The sequence below is a fragment of the Leptopilina boulardi genome, unplaced genomic scaffold (assembly GCF_019393585.1).
Source record: "Leptopilina boulardi isolate dan_hultmark-lab unplaced genomic scaffold, ZJU_Lbou_2.1 LbouV2_10, whole genome shotgun sequence".
In the NCBI taxonomy this organism is placed as follows: domain Eukaryota; kingdom Metazoa; phylum Arthropoda; class Insecta; order Hymenoptera; family Figitidae; genus Leptopilina; species Leptopilina boulardi.
The window spans coordinates 378,562-395,048 of NW_026137641.1; positions in this window are offsets into that span (position 1 = coordinate 378,562).

Genomic DNA, 16,487 nt, shown 5'->3' on the forward strand with positions numbered 1-16,487 from the left:
TTGTGCTGCCTGATAATAGTGGGCGGTGATTTTAATGGTAGAACTGGTGAGTTAAACCAATTGGATGAAGTTGCCCTGTTGGAATCTTCTTCAAATTTTTATGCAACAAGAGAATCTCTTGATAAAGTAATAAATAAGAGAGGTCGTCTGCTTGTGGAATATTTTGAGGATCGCGCATTCTTCCTGTTAAATGGTAAATCGAGGGGGGATACTCCCGCTCGCTTCACTTACTGCGGTTCGAGGGGAAACAGCACGGTGGACCTGGTCTTCGTGAATTTTGTAAATTCGGAGTCAATTTTGGACCTGCGCGTAAACCCTATAGTCACATTGTCGGACCATTTGCCAATCACTGTCTTTATGTATGATGCGGTAAGAATAAAAGTGGGAAATTGTCAAGTCGTCGGAAGGGATGTGTATAGCGGTGGTTTCAGATGGTCGGAGGAGAGGGGCGTGGAATACCCGGAGATAATGAGCTGGTTGCCGAAGGTACGTTGGTGTGATGTTTCGTCTGAAATAGGTAATGAAAATATAATCCAAGCTATTAGTCAGGTGGCAGAGTCTCTGGGGCTACGAAAATTAGTGAAGAAAAGTAAATCGGGAAAACCTTGGTTCAATAAGAACTGTTTTGAACTGAAAAGAAAAGTTAAAGAACTATTAAAAAAATGTTTTAAATCTAACTTCAATTCAATAGACAATAATCTTTATAAAGTAGAAAAAAAGCGTTATAAAAATTTATTAGATAAATCTAAAAAAGCCTTTGAAGATTCAATCAGAAGTAACTTAGCAGATTCAAAAAATTCCTCAGCTTTTTGGAAAGCAGTTAACAGATTTAAATATCGTGCCCCAGGTCTCGATCAGATTAGTTTGACTGTGTGGAATGAATTCCTGGCAAATGCGTACCCTCCAAGAATTACTTTTGATGTCAATCTAATTGATGTAAGAGACCCCGTCTTGGATGCAGATATTACGTACGAAGAATTGATATTAGTGTTAAAAAATTGTAAGAATGGTAAAGCTGCCGGCTCAGACGGGATCTCATACGAATTCTTTAAAAATCTGCCATCAAATTGGCTCTTGTACATGCAGTGTCTGTTTAACAGGGTTTTTGAATCAGAGTCAGTGCCTGCAGGGTGGGGAAAATCTCATGCATTTATGATTCATAAAAAGGGGGATAAATCGAATCCAACGAACTATAGATGTATCGCTCTTATGAATTCGATTCCTAAAATTTTCACACAGATTCTAAATAGAAGATTAAACACGTGGACAGAAAATTGTAACATTATTCCAGAATTTCAATCAGGCTTTAGGTGTAAAAGGGGTTGTATAGACAATGCATTCGTGCTAAATTCCATTATTCAGATTCGTTTAAGTCGGGAGAAGGGTAAATTATATGCTTTTTTTGTTGATTTTGAAAATGCATTTCCTTCGATTGACCACAACAAGCTCTGGGTTAAACTTTTTAACCTTGGTGTTAGCGCAAAATTTGTTAGAATTTGTAAAAACTTTTATGAGTCGGCATCAATTGCGGTCCGCACGAAAGAGGGTGTTTCTAATTCGGTAGAGATTACAAGGGGGATTTTGCAGGGTGACACACTGAGTCCTTCGTGCTTCTCTCTTTATATCAGTGACATCGAGTCTCACTTTCATGATCATGGGTGCAGGGGTGTAGCAGTAGACTCATCTAATGAAATACTGTTATTGGCTTACGCAGATAATATTGTCATTCTGGCGGAATCGGTTAGTGACCTTAAAAGAAAAATGAAAATTCTAAGTATGTATTGTATGAAAAATGGTCTAACAGTCAACACAAATAAATCAAAGGTTGTGATTTTTCAAAAGGGGGGTCGAAGAAAAGAAGTTTCATTTAAGTACAATAAGTGTGAAGTGGAAATTGTAAATAATTACGTGTACCTCGGAATTCAATTCTCTAATTCGGGTGTTTTTTGTAACGCTGCTGATAGAGCCATTTCTACATCAAAGACTGCGACTGTGTCTGTACTGAATATTTTAAAGCGATCAAAATCTAACGCGTGGGAAACTAAGAGTAAATTATTTGATAGCATGGTAAAGAGCGTGGTAATATACGAGGCAGAAATCTGGGGTCTCCGATACCTGGACTCTTTAGAAAAAGTGCATACAAATTTTTTTAAGAAAGTTTTATCATTGCCGGATAACACTCCAAATTATGCCGTGAGAATAGAAACAGGTAGAGTAAGACTCTCATTAGCTGTTTTAAAAGCTGTATTAAGATGGTTAGAAAAAATAGTCAACATGCCAGAAGGAAGATACCCCAGAATCTGCTGTCGTAGAATTTTTGAAATGGCAACAAGAAAAATTCAAACAAATCAAAAATTTAACTGGGCTCTCCAGGTGAAAAATTTGATCGGTGGGCTGAAACTAATGAGAGATGAGAGCGGCGTAGATATTAATTTTACAGTAAACAACAAGGTCAAAATTCTGAAAGAGTATGAATTGTTTTTGAGGGGGGCAGACCACGAAAGACTGCAAAGATCGTCGAGTCTTCAGATCTACCCGACTTTGGTAGTCGAGGAAGAGGCTCGTTCTTATTTGAAGTTAAAACTTCCATTTTCGGTTCTTAGATTAATAGCCCAGATGAAAGTGACCCAATTTAGACGGCAAGCAATAATGTACAAAAAAGAGAGATTTAATATTGATGCGGAACAAAGCTGTATCTGTTGTAACCTAGAATTAAAAGAAACAATGTTTCACATTTTAGCGGTTTGTCCGGTGTATTCAGGCCTCAGAGAAACAATGCTTGCAGCGTCTGACTTGGAGTATACATCTGGTCAATTTTGGGTGGATCTGATGACATCGAACGACATAACCAAACTGAAAAAATTCGCAGACTTTGTTTTGAGTGTATTAAGATTTAGAATTAATTATGTCGGCTTTTCGTAATGGTTTGTAATTTGAGTGTGAGGGAAAATGTCTTCGTCTTGCTTTTGCTGTAATGTTAGTGGTCTATTTTAATTTTATTGTCAAACATGTTTGAATTATATTATGTAGCCGGAATTCTCTTCATAAACGGAAGTCTTTTGTATAAATTTTTATAATTTTAAAACAAATAAATGGATATATATTACATTCTCATCATAATGAGAAGGTATTACATTTGGGCGATTTTGAGCATTCTCTAATTTTAGTAAATCTCGACGTTTTGCGACTTTCTGATGCCGAAAAAATGGGTCTTAAAAAAATGTCTGTCTGTATGTATGTCTGTAGACAAAATTTGGTCCGACGATAACTCGAACAAATTTTAATGAATCGACTTCAAATTTGGTATACACCTTAAGTGTACCAAAATCTCGCCTGAGTTCGTTGGCCAGATGATTTCGTTGAAAAACAACAAAATAATTCAAATTTTTAGTTTTTAAAAAGTTCTAAAATTCGCATTTTTCAGAAAAAAATTTTTTCAATTTTTTTTCGAAAATTACGACTAAAAATAAACACTTTTTTCCTTTGACAATTTTTAATAGCGATTAAGACAAAAAAGTTATACCACTTTTTTAAAAAAAGACAAAAAATGACATAAACGGATGAAAAATGGGTAAAATGCAGGGCGAAATTACTTTATTTTGAGAAAATATGAGCAACTATGTATTATTTCTCTTTAAACCACTTTAAATTAACATAAATTAAAGTAACTTACTCATAAAATATGGAATTTTTGTTTTTTTAAATTTTAATGAAAAATTTGTTTTTACATTCTTATCATAATGAGAAAGTATTACATTTGGGCGCTTTTAAGCATTCTCTAATTCCAGTAAATCTTGACGTTTTGAGACTTTCTGATGCCGAAAAAATGGGTCCTAAAAAAATGTCTGTCTGTAGACAAAATTTGGTCCGACGATAACTTGAATAAATTTTAATGAATCGACTTCAAATTTGGTATATACTTTAAGTGTACCAAAATGTCGCCTGAGTTCGATGGCCAGGTGATTTCGTCAATAAAACAATAAAATTATCCAAATTTCGTTAAAATATATCAAAATTTTCGGATTAAAATTCTATGTACAACATTTTAACTATCATAGCTAGCTCAGTTATATTGTATGCAAAGTGAAGGTGTATATCGATATAACTATTTTTTTGAACATTTTTTGTTTAATATTGTGCACGTCGTAAATAAAAGATTGGTATTAGGTCGGTAAACCTGGAAGTACCACATTCATAAAAAAAGTTTTTACATATGCCAACATTTAGGGCTCAATTAGGGCTAATTTAGTACCACATGCAAAAATTTAGGGCACTTTACCTATTTGAAATAACCCTTGGTACTGCTGGCTTGAAGTCAAGCTGGAAGTACCACACTATAGAACCTAAATATTTTTCAAAATTTCTACCATAGGAATTTAGGGCTCATTTAGGGCTCTCAACTGGGACTATTTAAAATTTTTAAAAACCACCCCTAAGTACAAAAAAACATCCCCAATTATTTAAACTCAATTTAAGCAATCAATAATCATATAGGAATAAAGAGCTAAATCAGGGTTCTTCAATAGCACTAAATTCACTTTTTAAAAGTGCATCCCAACCACCCCAGCCAAGTAACTGATAGATAGTCAACCACAAAAACTACCCTCAACTAGTTAAAACTCAACATTTTCAAAAACAAACACATACGCAATTAAGACTAATTTAGGGCTCTAAAATATAATTAGATTGGTTATTCAAAAATGATACACCAACTTTAAAAACTACCCCAGAGTGGTTCAAACTTAATTTTTTTTAAAAATAAATACTTAGGAATTTAAGGCTAATTTAGGGCTCTTAAATAAAACTACATTGAGTGTTCAAAAACGATACACCAACTTTAAAAACTACCCCAGAGTAGTTCAAACTTTATTTTTTGAAAAAATAAATACTTAGGAATTTAAGGCTAATTTAGGGCTCTTAAATGGAACTAAATTGGGTGTTCAAAAGTGACGCATAAACTTTAAAAACTACCACAGAGTAGTTCAAACTTAATTTAAAAAAAAATATTTAGAAATTTATTGCTAATTCAGGGCTTTTAAATAAAACTACATTGAGTGTTCAAAAACGATACACCAACTTTAAAAACTACCCCAGAGTAGTTCAAACTTAATTTTTTCAAAAAATAAATACTTAGGAACTTAAGGCTAATTTAGGGCTCTTAAATGGAACTACATTGGGTGTTTAAAAGTGACGCATAAACTTTAAAAACTACCGCAGAGTAGTTCAAACTTAATTTTTTGAAAAAATAAATACTTAGGAATTTAAGGCTAATTTAGGGCTCTTACATGGAACTACATTGGGTGTTTAAAAGTGACGCATTAACATTAAAAACTACCACAGAGTAGTTCAAACTTAATTTTTTGAAAAAATAAATACTTAGGAATTTAAGGCAAATTCAGGGCTCTTAAATAGAACTACATTGGGTGTTCAAAACGATGAAACCAACTTTAAAAACTACCCCAGAGTAGTTCAAACTTAATTAAAAAAAAACATTTAGGAATTTAGGGCTAATTTAGGGCTCTTAAATAAAACTACATTGAGTGTTCAAAAACGATACACCAACTTTAAAAACTACCCCAGAGTAGTTCAAATTTAATTTTTTGAAAAAATAAATACTTAGGAATTTAAGGCTAATTTAGGGCTCTTAAATGGAACTACATTGGGTTTTTTAAAGTGACGCATTAACTTTAAAAACTCCCCCAGAGTAGTTCAAACTTAATTTAAAAAAAAAATATTTAGGAATTTAAGGCTAATTCAGGGCTTTTAAATAGAACTACATTGGGTGTTCAAAACGATGAAACCTACTTTAAAAACTACCCCAGAGTAGTTCAAACTTAATTTTTTCAAAAAATAAATACTTAGGAATTCAGGGCTAATTTAGGGCTCTTAAATGGAACTACATTGGGTGTTTAAAGGTGACGCATAAACATTAAAAACTACCCCAGAGTAGTTTAAATTTAATTTATTGAAAACAAAAATACTTAGGAATTTAGGGTTAATTTAGGACTCTTAACTGAGAATATTTAAAATTTTTAACACCACCCCTAAGGGGCCATTCATTAATTACGTAAGGACGATTTTGGCTAATTTTGACCCCCCCATCCCCATGTAAGGATACATAAGATTTTTCGGACCCCCCCTCCCCCTTCTTACGTAAGTTTTTAACAATATTAATGTCATTAAAAAATTAATTACATCAATACAAATGGAAAATACTTGTCAAAATCTTACGTAGGATTAGCTTCTACCCCCCACCCCCTCACGTAAGACCATGTAGAGATTTTATAAACCCCCCTCCCCCTAAGGACCCTTACGTAATTAATGAATGGCCACTAAGTACAAAAAAACATCCCCAATTATTTATCTACTCTGGGGTAGTTTTTAAAGTTGCTGTATCGTTTTTGAACACCCAATGTAGTTTTATTTAGAAGCGCTAAATTAGCTCTAAATTCCTAAATATTTTTTTTTTGAAAAAATTATGTTTGAACTACTCTGGGGTAGTTCTTAAAGTTTATGCGTCACTATTGAACACCCAATGTAGTTCCATTTAAGAGCCCTAAATTAGCCTTAAATTCCTAAGTATTTATTTTTTTTTAAAATTAAGTTTGAACTACTCTGGGGTAGTTTTTAAAGTTGGTTTCATCGTTTTGAACACCCAATGTAGTTCTATTTAAGAGCCCTGAATTTGCCTTAAATCCCTAAGTATTTATTTTTTCAAAAAATAAAGTTTGAACTACTCTGGGGTAGTTTTTAAAGTTGGTGTATCGTTTTTGAACACTCAATGTAGTTTTATTTAAGAGCCCTAAATTAGCCTTAAATTCCTAAGTATTTATTTTTTCAAAAAATAAAGTTTGAACTACTTTGGGGTAGTTTTTAAAGTTGGTGTATCGTTTTTGAACACTCAATGTAGTTTTATTTAAGAGCCCTAAATTAGCCCTAAATTCCTAAATGTTTTTTTTTTTAATTAAGTTTGAATTACTCTGGGGTAGTTTTTAAAGTTTATGCGTCACTTTTGAACATCCAATGTAGTTCAATTTAAGAGCCCTAAATTAGACCTAAATTCTTAAGTATTTATTTTTTCAAAAAATTAAGTTTGAACTACTCTGGGGTAGTTTTTAAAGTTGGTTTCATCGTTTTGAACACCCAATGTAGTTCTATTTAAGAGCCCTGAATTAGCCTTAAATTCCTAAGTATTTATTTTTTCAAAAAATTAAGTCTGAACTACTCTGGGGAAGTTTTTAATGTTAATGCGTCACTTTTAAACACACAATGTAGTTCCATGTTAAAACCCTAAATTAGCTTTAAATTCCTAAGTATTTATTTTTTCAAAAAAATAAGTTTGAACTACTCTGGGGTAGTTTTTAAAGTTAATGCGTCACTTTTGAACACCCAATGTAGTTCCATTTAAGAGCCCTAAATTAGCCTTAAATTCCTAAATGTTTTCTTTTTTTTAAATTAAGTTTGAACTACTCTGGGGTAGTTTTTAAAGTTAATGCTTCACTTTTGAACACCCAATGTAGTTCCATTTAAGAGCCCTAAATTAGCCTTACATTCCTTAGTATTTATTTTTTCAAAAAATTAAGTTTGAACTACTCTGGGGTAGTTTTTAAAGTTTATGCGTCACTTTTGAACACCCAATGTAGTTCCATTTAAGAGCCCTAAATTAGCCCTAAATTCCTAAGTATTTATTTTTTCAAAAAATTAAGTTTGAACTACTCTGGGGTAGTTTTTAAAGTTAATGCGTCACTTTTGAACACCCAATGTAGTTCCATTTAAGAGCCCTAAATTAGCCTTAAATTCCTAAATGTTTTCTTTTTTTTTTAAATTAAGTTTGAACTACTCTGGGGTAGTTTTTAAAGTTGGTGTATCGTTTTTGAACACTCAATGTAGTTTTATTTAAGAGCCCTAAATTAGCCTTAAATTCCTAAGTATTTATTTTTAAAAAAAATTAAGTTTGAACCACTCTGGGGTAGTTTTTAAAGTTGGTGTATCATTTTTGAATAACCAATCTAATTATATTTTAGAGCCCTAAATTAGCCTTAATTGCGTATGTGTTTGTTTTTGAAAATATTGAGTTTTAACTAGTTGAGGGTAGTTTTTGTGGTTGACTATCTATCAGTTACTTGGCTGGGGTGGTTGGGATGCACTTTTAAAAAGTGAATTTACTGCTATTGAAGAACCCTGATTTAGCTCTTTATTCCTATATGATTATTGATTGCTTAAATTGAGTTTAAATAATTGGGGATGTTTTTTTGTACTTAGGGGTGGTTTTTAAAAATTTTAAATAGTCCCAGTTGAGAGCCCTAAATGAGCCCTAAATTCCTATGGAAGAAATTTTGAAAAATATTTAGGTTCTATAGTGTGGTACTTCCAGCTGGACGTCAAGCCAGCAGTACCAAGGGTTATTTCAAATAGGTAAAGGGCCCTAAATTTTTGCATGTGGTACTAAATTAGCCCTAATTGAGCCCCAAATGTTGGCATATGTAAAAACTTTTTTTATGAATGTGGTACTTCCAGGTTTACCGACCTCTTTCACTTCATCACTTATTCTTTCTGGAATGGCCTGACACTTCCTGATAAAAAAATGGTAAAATGAAGAACATCTGTTGAACAACAGGAAAATAGTTTTGCTCTTCATCACTTATTCTTTCTGGAATGACCTGATACTTCTAGTTAAAAAATGGTGAAAAGATAACCATCTGTTGAACAACAGGAAATTATTATCCGGCATCATCACTTGTTCTTTTTGAATTTATCTGAAAAGCCTAGATTAAAGTATGATAATGTGAAAATCATCTGTTGAACAACAGGAAATTTGTCTTGCACTTCATCACTTATTCTTTTTGAATTTATCTGAAAAGCGTAGATTAAAGTATGATGAAATAAAAAACATCTGTTGAACAACAGGAAATTTGCCTTGCACCTCATCACTTATTCTTTCTGGAATTGCCTGACACTTCCAGTTATAATATGGTGAAAAGATAAACATCTGTTGAACAACAGGAAATTTGTTTTGCACTTCATCACTTATTCTATCTGGAATGGCCTGACACTTCCTGATAAAAAAAATGGTAAAATGAAGAAGATCTGTTATACAACAGGAAATTTGTCTTTCACTTCATCACTTATTCTTTTTGAAATTGCCTGACACTTTCAGTTATAATATGGTGAAAAGATAAACATCTGTTGAACAATAGGAAATTTGTCTTGCACTTCATCACTTCTTTTTTGTGGAATTGTCTTACACTTCCAGTTATAAAATGGTGAAAAGAAAAACATCTGTTGAACAACAGGAAAATAGTCTTGCTCTTCATCACTTATTCTTTCTGGAATGACCTGATACTTCTAGTTAAAAAATGGTGAAAATATAAACATCTGTTGAACAACAGGAAATTATTATCCGGCATCATCACTTGTTCTTTTTGAATTTATCTGAAAAGCGTAGATTAAAGTATGGTGAAATAAAAAACATCTGTTGAAGAACAGGAAATTTGTTTTGCACTTCATCTCTTATTCTTTCTGGAATGGCATGACACATCCTGATAAAAAAATGGTAAAATGAAGAACATCTGTTGAACAACAGGAATTTTGTCTTGCACTTCATCACTTATTCTTTCTGGAATGGGATGACACATCCTGATAAAAAAATGGTAATATAAAAAACATCTGTTAAACAACAGGAAATTTGTCTTGCACTTCATTACTTATTCTTTCTGGAATTGCCTGACACTTCCAGTTATAATATGGTGAGAAGATAAACATCTGTTGAACAACAGGAAATTTGTTTTGCACTTTATCACTTATTCTGTGTGGAATTGTCTGCCACTTCCAGTTAAATATATGGTGAAATAAAAAACATCTGTTGAACAACAGGAAAATAGTCTTGCTCTTCATCACTTATTCTTTCTGGAATGACCTGATACTTCTAGTTAAAAAATGGTGAAAAGATAAACATCTTTCGAACAACAGGAAATTATTATCCGTCATCATTACTTGTTCTTTTTGAATTTCTCTGAAAAGCGTAGATTAAAGTATGGTGAAATAAAAAACATCTGTTGAAGAACAGGAAATTTGTTTTGCACTTCATCACTTATTCTTTCTGGAATTGCCTGACACATCCAGTTAAAAAAATGGTGAAATTATATACATCTGTTAAATAACATGAAAATAGAAAATGTCAAGCTGAAATTATTATGACTTTTTCTATAGATATACCGCTGTCGTCCGAACTAAGATCATAATTAGATCGTATTTCGACAATTGCGACAATATTATTTTTTAATAATCTGGTCGATTTTTATTTTTTCGATTCCCTAAATTTTAGATATTGTGTCAGCTAATCACAAGCAGGGCTGGTTTTGAGCGGCAATGACAATAAGATAATCCATAATAAAGGAAAGTTTGCTATTTGTAAGTGATTAAGGTCCAAAATAAGTATTATAAGTTTATATACAAGAGAAATATCATTAAAGTAATTTTTAATGTTAAGAATATTGTCAATTTTTTAAAAGTATTATACAAAGAAAGGATAATATATAGTTTCAGAGTTATGATAATGTATCTTATATGTATTAGAGATTCTCGTAACCATTTTTAAATTTAAACAGCAGTTTTGTTGCAAATTAAAGTTTGCAAGTTGCATAAATTTGCTAAAATTTTACTTGACAAAGGGGCAACTTTGCAGAAAGTTTCCAGCAAGCTTGTTGCTTAAAAAAAGTAACAAATTTATCTACAAAACTTTATTAACCTTTATTTCATAGATGTTTTTTATTCGGTAGAAAGTGCAAGCTAGTTTTACTATCACTAGTATTATGAAATTCAAAATTATTATTTTATTGTGTCAAACGGTGTGAGCAACAGTTTCCAGTTGCCGAAAATAAATAAATTACTATATAATTTTTTATTTTAATTAAATTTAAATAATTTGTAATTAATATGTATGAATTTATCAATCAATTTGTAATTAAGTTGTCTTTAATTTATTAATAATTTGTTTATTTTGGACAACTGGAAAATATGTTGTGCGCGCACCTTTTTGACTTATCACAGTAAGTCAAATGCAAAGCAAAACATAAAGCAGGTTGTTGTGGAACCACCTTTAATTGTATTGTTTATCATATAAAGTATCAATTGGAATTGTTGATTTACTAATCAGTTTAAAATTTTCATTTGAATTTTTATCTACGCGCCGGCGGAATGTCATATCGGGATGCACTTCGTTACTGCTACATAATGATGCTTATTATGCAGCAACAGTAAGTGTAGTTTTAAATTCGAATTAAAACTTTAAAATGTTTAGTAAATTAATAATTTTTATTGATTATTCTACATTGTATGATAATTACGATGGAAACAGTTTTTTGAAATATGAGTTAAGTCGACTTAAGACGTTTTTCGAGCAAACGGTTTATAGTGTTTTCTAAAATCTTTTTTATTTCAATTAAAAGTTTTTTTATATTTATAAAACTTACATAAAGACTAAGAAAGTAACAAAAAATTATTTGTTACGTATATAGTCAACTAGATATTTCTGACTATAAACAAAAGTTTTTTGAAAGACGTTACATTTTTCACTAAATATGAGTTCCTGGAGTGGGATTACAAATAGCGACAGCGCTACGAAGATTTCGCTACGTAGCGATTCAAAGCTACATTCACTTTAAAAAATTTTCTAGCTATCGGGTGACTTAAAAAAACGGTATCATTTTGATAGATTTAGCTTGGTACAATTGTTTTTCTGTGTATTTTTTTCTTATATTTGCTTTATTTTATAATTTAACAATCTTTTTAGAATCAAGAATGTATCAAATTCATAAGGATTTCCCACGATGAAGAAATGAAGCAATTAAAAGAAGTATCTAAAAGGCTGACAAATTTTTCAAGTGTAACACTTCAAATCTCAAAAGTTATAAAAAGGCAATTCGAGGCAATGATAATTATTAATATTATTATATTAACACTTTTATTTCCAATTTCTATCCTTACAAAAAATCAAGAAAATAATTCAACTTTATCCAATAATAATAAACTATTTACTTTTCTTTTTTATATTATTAATTAAATATTTATTGCATTTATATTTATTATCTTTTTCATAGGATTAAAAGTTTCTATTAGAGATTGTCTAAAATGGGAAAAAAATTGAAATTAAAAAAATTTTGAAGATATAACCTCAGAAATAGAATTTTTATTCTCACGCAAGGGTTCACTAAAAAAATGTATAGGGCATTTTTTTGAGTTAAAGAGTTTTTCAATAAATGAAAATTTAAATTAATTTAATTAAAAAATAATTAATTTAATTTTAAAAATTAATCAATTTTTAAATTTAGGCTGGTAAAGAATATCCTAATTTTAAATCTCACGCAATTATTATTTTTAATTCTTGCAATAAGATTAATTTTCTTAATTTTTATTTATTAAATTAAATTAAAAAAATTTATTTCCCTTTATAAATTATTTTAACATTAAACTAGATAATTTATTTTTAAACTTGTTATTTATTAAATTCATAAGTTATTTGCAATATTAAAGTATAATTTATTTCGTCACTAGTTAATTATTTTATTTGAAACTAACAGTTGGCAAACATGAAGTTAGAGAATTGATTCCACCTTCATGTTGTATTTGTTTGCTACGTATATAAAATATTTTAGGAAATTGACATGAATTCTATGTCAATGTCCTTATTTAGAGGGGTTATGTTTATAGTTTCTTCTAAATTACCATCTTGCAGTTTAAGCTTTGAAGAAATTGTCAACGGTATTTTATTTTGGCCTTGATTTGGAATAAATTTCACTAAAAATATGTAAGTTTTTAATTCTAAATAACAAAAAGCGCTACATAGCGACTAGCGCTATTAGTAATCCCACTGCTGGTGAACAACTTTTCCATCTTATTAACCAAATGTTTTTTGTTTACTTTTTAAATTGATATTAATACATAAATCTTTGTTTTTACTGTGAAAATTTGTCGACTGGTAGTAAATCTTTATAGAAGAATAGAAAATACCGATAATAACGAATTAAATTTAAGTTTTCACAAAATGTCTAAAATCGTCTGTGACGTTGATAATTATTTAACTCTCTTAATACTCTCCTTCGAATTCTATTATATGATGATGACCTGTCTGTGATTCGATTTCTCACTATTGGATCTAAAATAAATTTTTCATCAATAATTCTATTTAGTCATTTTATTTATAAATTTAATTAAATTATTATTATTATTGTAGTATTTCATTACTAAAATCGAAGTTTATTTCACAAATTTTTTTAAATTTTTGCGATTTTATTTTGAGAAAAATTTCATCAAAAATAATTTAACGTAATTATTTTGTATTAATTTGAGTCTTCTGAATGTGATGGTGTGGTTTATTTTGCGATTTTTTAAGTGTTTTGATAGTTATTTATGTGACAAGGGCGCAAAAGTAGGGGAGTCGAGAATTGTGTGAGTTTGAAGCACAAGCGAAGCGAGTGCGACAATCACGCGAGTCGATACTCCCCTATTTGCGCCCATGTCACATACATAATTTTTTATAACATTTTGCGTCAAAAACTCGACTAAATTGCTGTGATGGAAGGGGAAAGTGTGCGTAAAAGTACGATTTCCCTTCCTTTTAAGCACACTGTATGTAAAAGACAGCGATTTAGTCGAGTTTTTGACGCAAAGTGTTATAAAAAAGTTATTTTGTTTTTCTCTTAATATAAACAGTTGAGACGAGTTCACCAGCACGATATTAATATTATCTTTATTCATTTTTCAATTAATGTTTATGAAAGATTTTGTTTTATATAATTTTGTGGCGAGAAAGCCCAAATGCAATTTCGATTTAGTCAAATTGTCTAATTAAAGCGACAATCTCTGAAAACTGCAAAAAAGTTTTAATGGTTAATTATAAAAGATTTTATTTTCTAAAACAAATGTAGTGTTATAAAATAGTGATAATTTTTATTTATTTGATGTTTTATAATGATTTTTAATTATTTTGATAAGTGGTGATCTCGTCCCAATACTTGTGGCAAAATCACCACTTGCAAGGGTAACGTAGAATGACTGTAGCTCAAAATAATGAAGAGACCGGAACTTGCGTCAAGAGAGTAAAATGTAGCTAAAAGGTCTATCTTTCAAACCTTTTTTAGTTTTTGTCTTTATCGGCTTTAGATCGGAGATACAGTACGAAAATTGAAAAAGTGGTGATCTTACCTCACTCTACTGTAGATATTCATTTTTTTGAAATCAGTAATAGTATCTTCAATTATTTTAACAGTATCGAACTATAATTATATCAACAATGCATTGAAAGATACAAGGTTATGTCAAGTTAAAGGATGAGAGATTTGCCCATGAATTTGAAAAGGTATGAAACTTATGATATTTCTTCAATCTTTAAAACACAGAATATTCGAAATGTCGAATTTACAATGTACCATATCCCCTAAGTAGGGGAGGGTGGGGCAAGGATAGTTAAGGGGCAAGGATAGTTAGTGGCTCTAATACAGAAACAGCTCGTCAAAAAAACGGGTCATTTATCATGTACACTCGTCTTAACACCAAAAGACGACAGTAAAAATTTGAGCTTGCGGGGACACTATTTGTAGAAGCTACGTGCCCATTTGTGTTAAATCTCAGTTTTGCTAAAATATTTTCACCTTATTTTTATTATTCAATCTTATTTTTGCGGATATAATTTATTAAATATATTTCGTTGCGTAAATGTTCTCTGGTGTAAAATTTTGTGCTAAAAACGAATAATAAATAATAAATAATAATAATAATAATAATAATAATAATAATATAATAATAATAATAAACGAATAATTTGTGATAATTCGAAAAAAGCGCTCACGGGGCAAAACTAGTTAGTGCCTTGTTGTAATACTTATGACAAGGTAATGTCTGGCTAACACAATTTTTTAATTGCAAACGAAATGCTAATTGCTTTTTATGGATCGCGATTTAATAATTTTTTTGTTTTTCAAAAAATTCACAAAAAACATGTTTTTTTTGATAAAAATGATCATCCTTAACTGCTAAGTTGTATTAAACATGATTCGATTTAATTAGAACAATAATTTTTATTGTTATTTCTTGACAAATATAATTCGATACCTTGAAACAATGGAAAATCAAATTTCATGATTTTTTGTATCATTCTTAGTAAAAACAAATTTTCAACTATCTTTGCCCCACTAGTGGGGCAAGGATAGTTAAAAATTTTTTTTTACTTTTCCAATATTATCTCGAAGGCATTGCAATCTACAAGAAAACAATGTATAGCAAAATTGTAGGTAAATAAACGGGCTTTCGAACGATACTATTCTTTTTCCGATGCCAGTTTAAATTTCACGGCTAGATCCAAAAATATCTTACCTAACTATCCTTGCCCCATCCTCCCCTACTGGTTGTGCGAAATATCGAACATCGAAATTTTAATATACTGAATCTCTAAATTATCGAATATCGAAAAAATCGATAGAAAGAAAAATGTCGCTACGCCATTAATTAAGAAAGGGAAATTTCAAATGTAGAAGGGTTTTCCCACTATTCTAAGGTATGACTTAAATGATAAATTTCATATAAAAATGAAATTAGAATTGTTAATTGAACGTCGTCTAGCGTTATTTATAATTAAATTTTATAATTAATTAAATTATTAATAAAAGAAATTTAAATTATAGAGAGACATTTTTTTAATAAATAAATCTAATATACTAACAAATTGTTGCAGTGTTTTATTAATGTTTTTTTAAAATGATTTTCATTCTCTCCATACTTAAAAGAGAATTTTATTGAATATTATTGAAAGATTTTCACGTTATGACAACAAATTTTGTAACAAAAATAGTTCTCTGTATAGAAATGTCGATCTTTTGAAGATTTAATGTTTTGATAATTAGGTGCTTTAGAAAGTCAGTGCTTTCGATGTCTTAAAATTTCGGTCATTGTAAATTCGCAGTAATAACTATTTTGTATTTTTGAGATTGAGAAAAAAAGGATAAGATTCAAAGTTACGTAAAAATTAATGGCATTATTATTGCAAAAGTAATGTTTTATAATAACAAGGCAAGAAATACAAATTCTGTTACCTGTCTGAACTCCAACAGAATTTGTTTTTATTTTTTTAAAAACGCCACTTTGTTGATCTTTTGAATTTGATCGGGAGCCACAAAAAGAACATTGCTGTGTACCTGAATTGGATCGAGGACACAGAAAATTATATGGTATTAAAATAAGCTGCAACGCTTATTATTTTAATCCAATTTTGCTTATTTTAATACCAAAATGGATTAAAATAAAGCAAAATTGAATTAAAATAATAAGCGTTGCAGCTTATTTTAATGCCTTTTAATTTTCTGTGGAGTAAAGCGAGAATATTTACGTTGTTGTGATTTAGAGCGACATAAAAAAATCAATTTTAATTAAATTATATAAATCGAGTTTTGTTATTAAGAGGTTATTTACCATGATGTAATTGTGCATTAGATGAA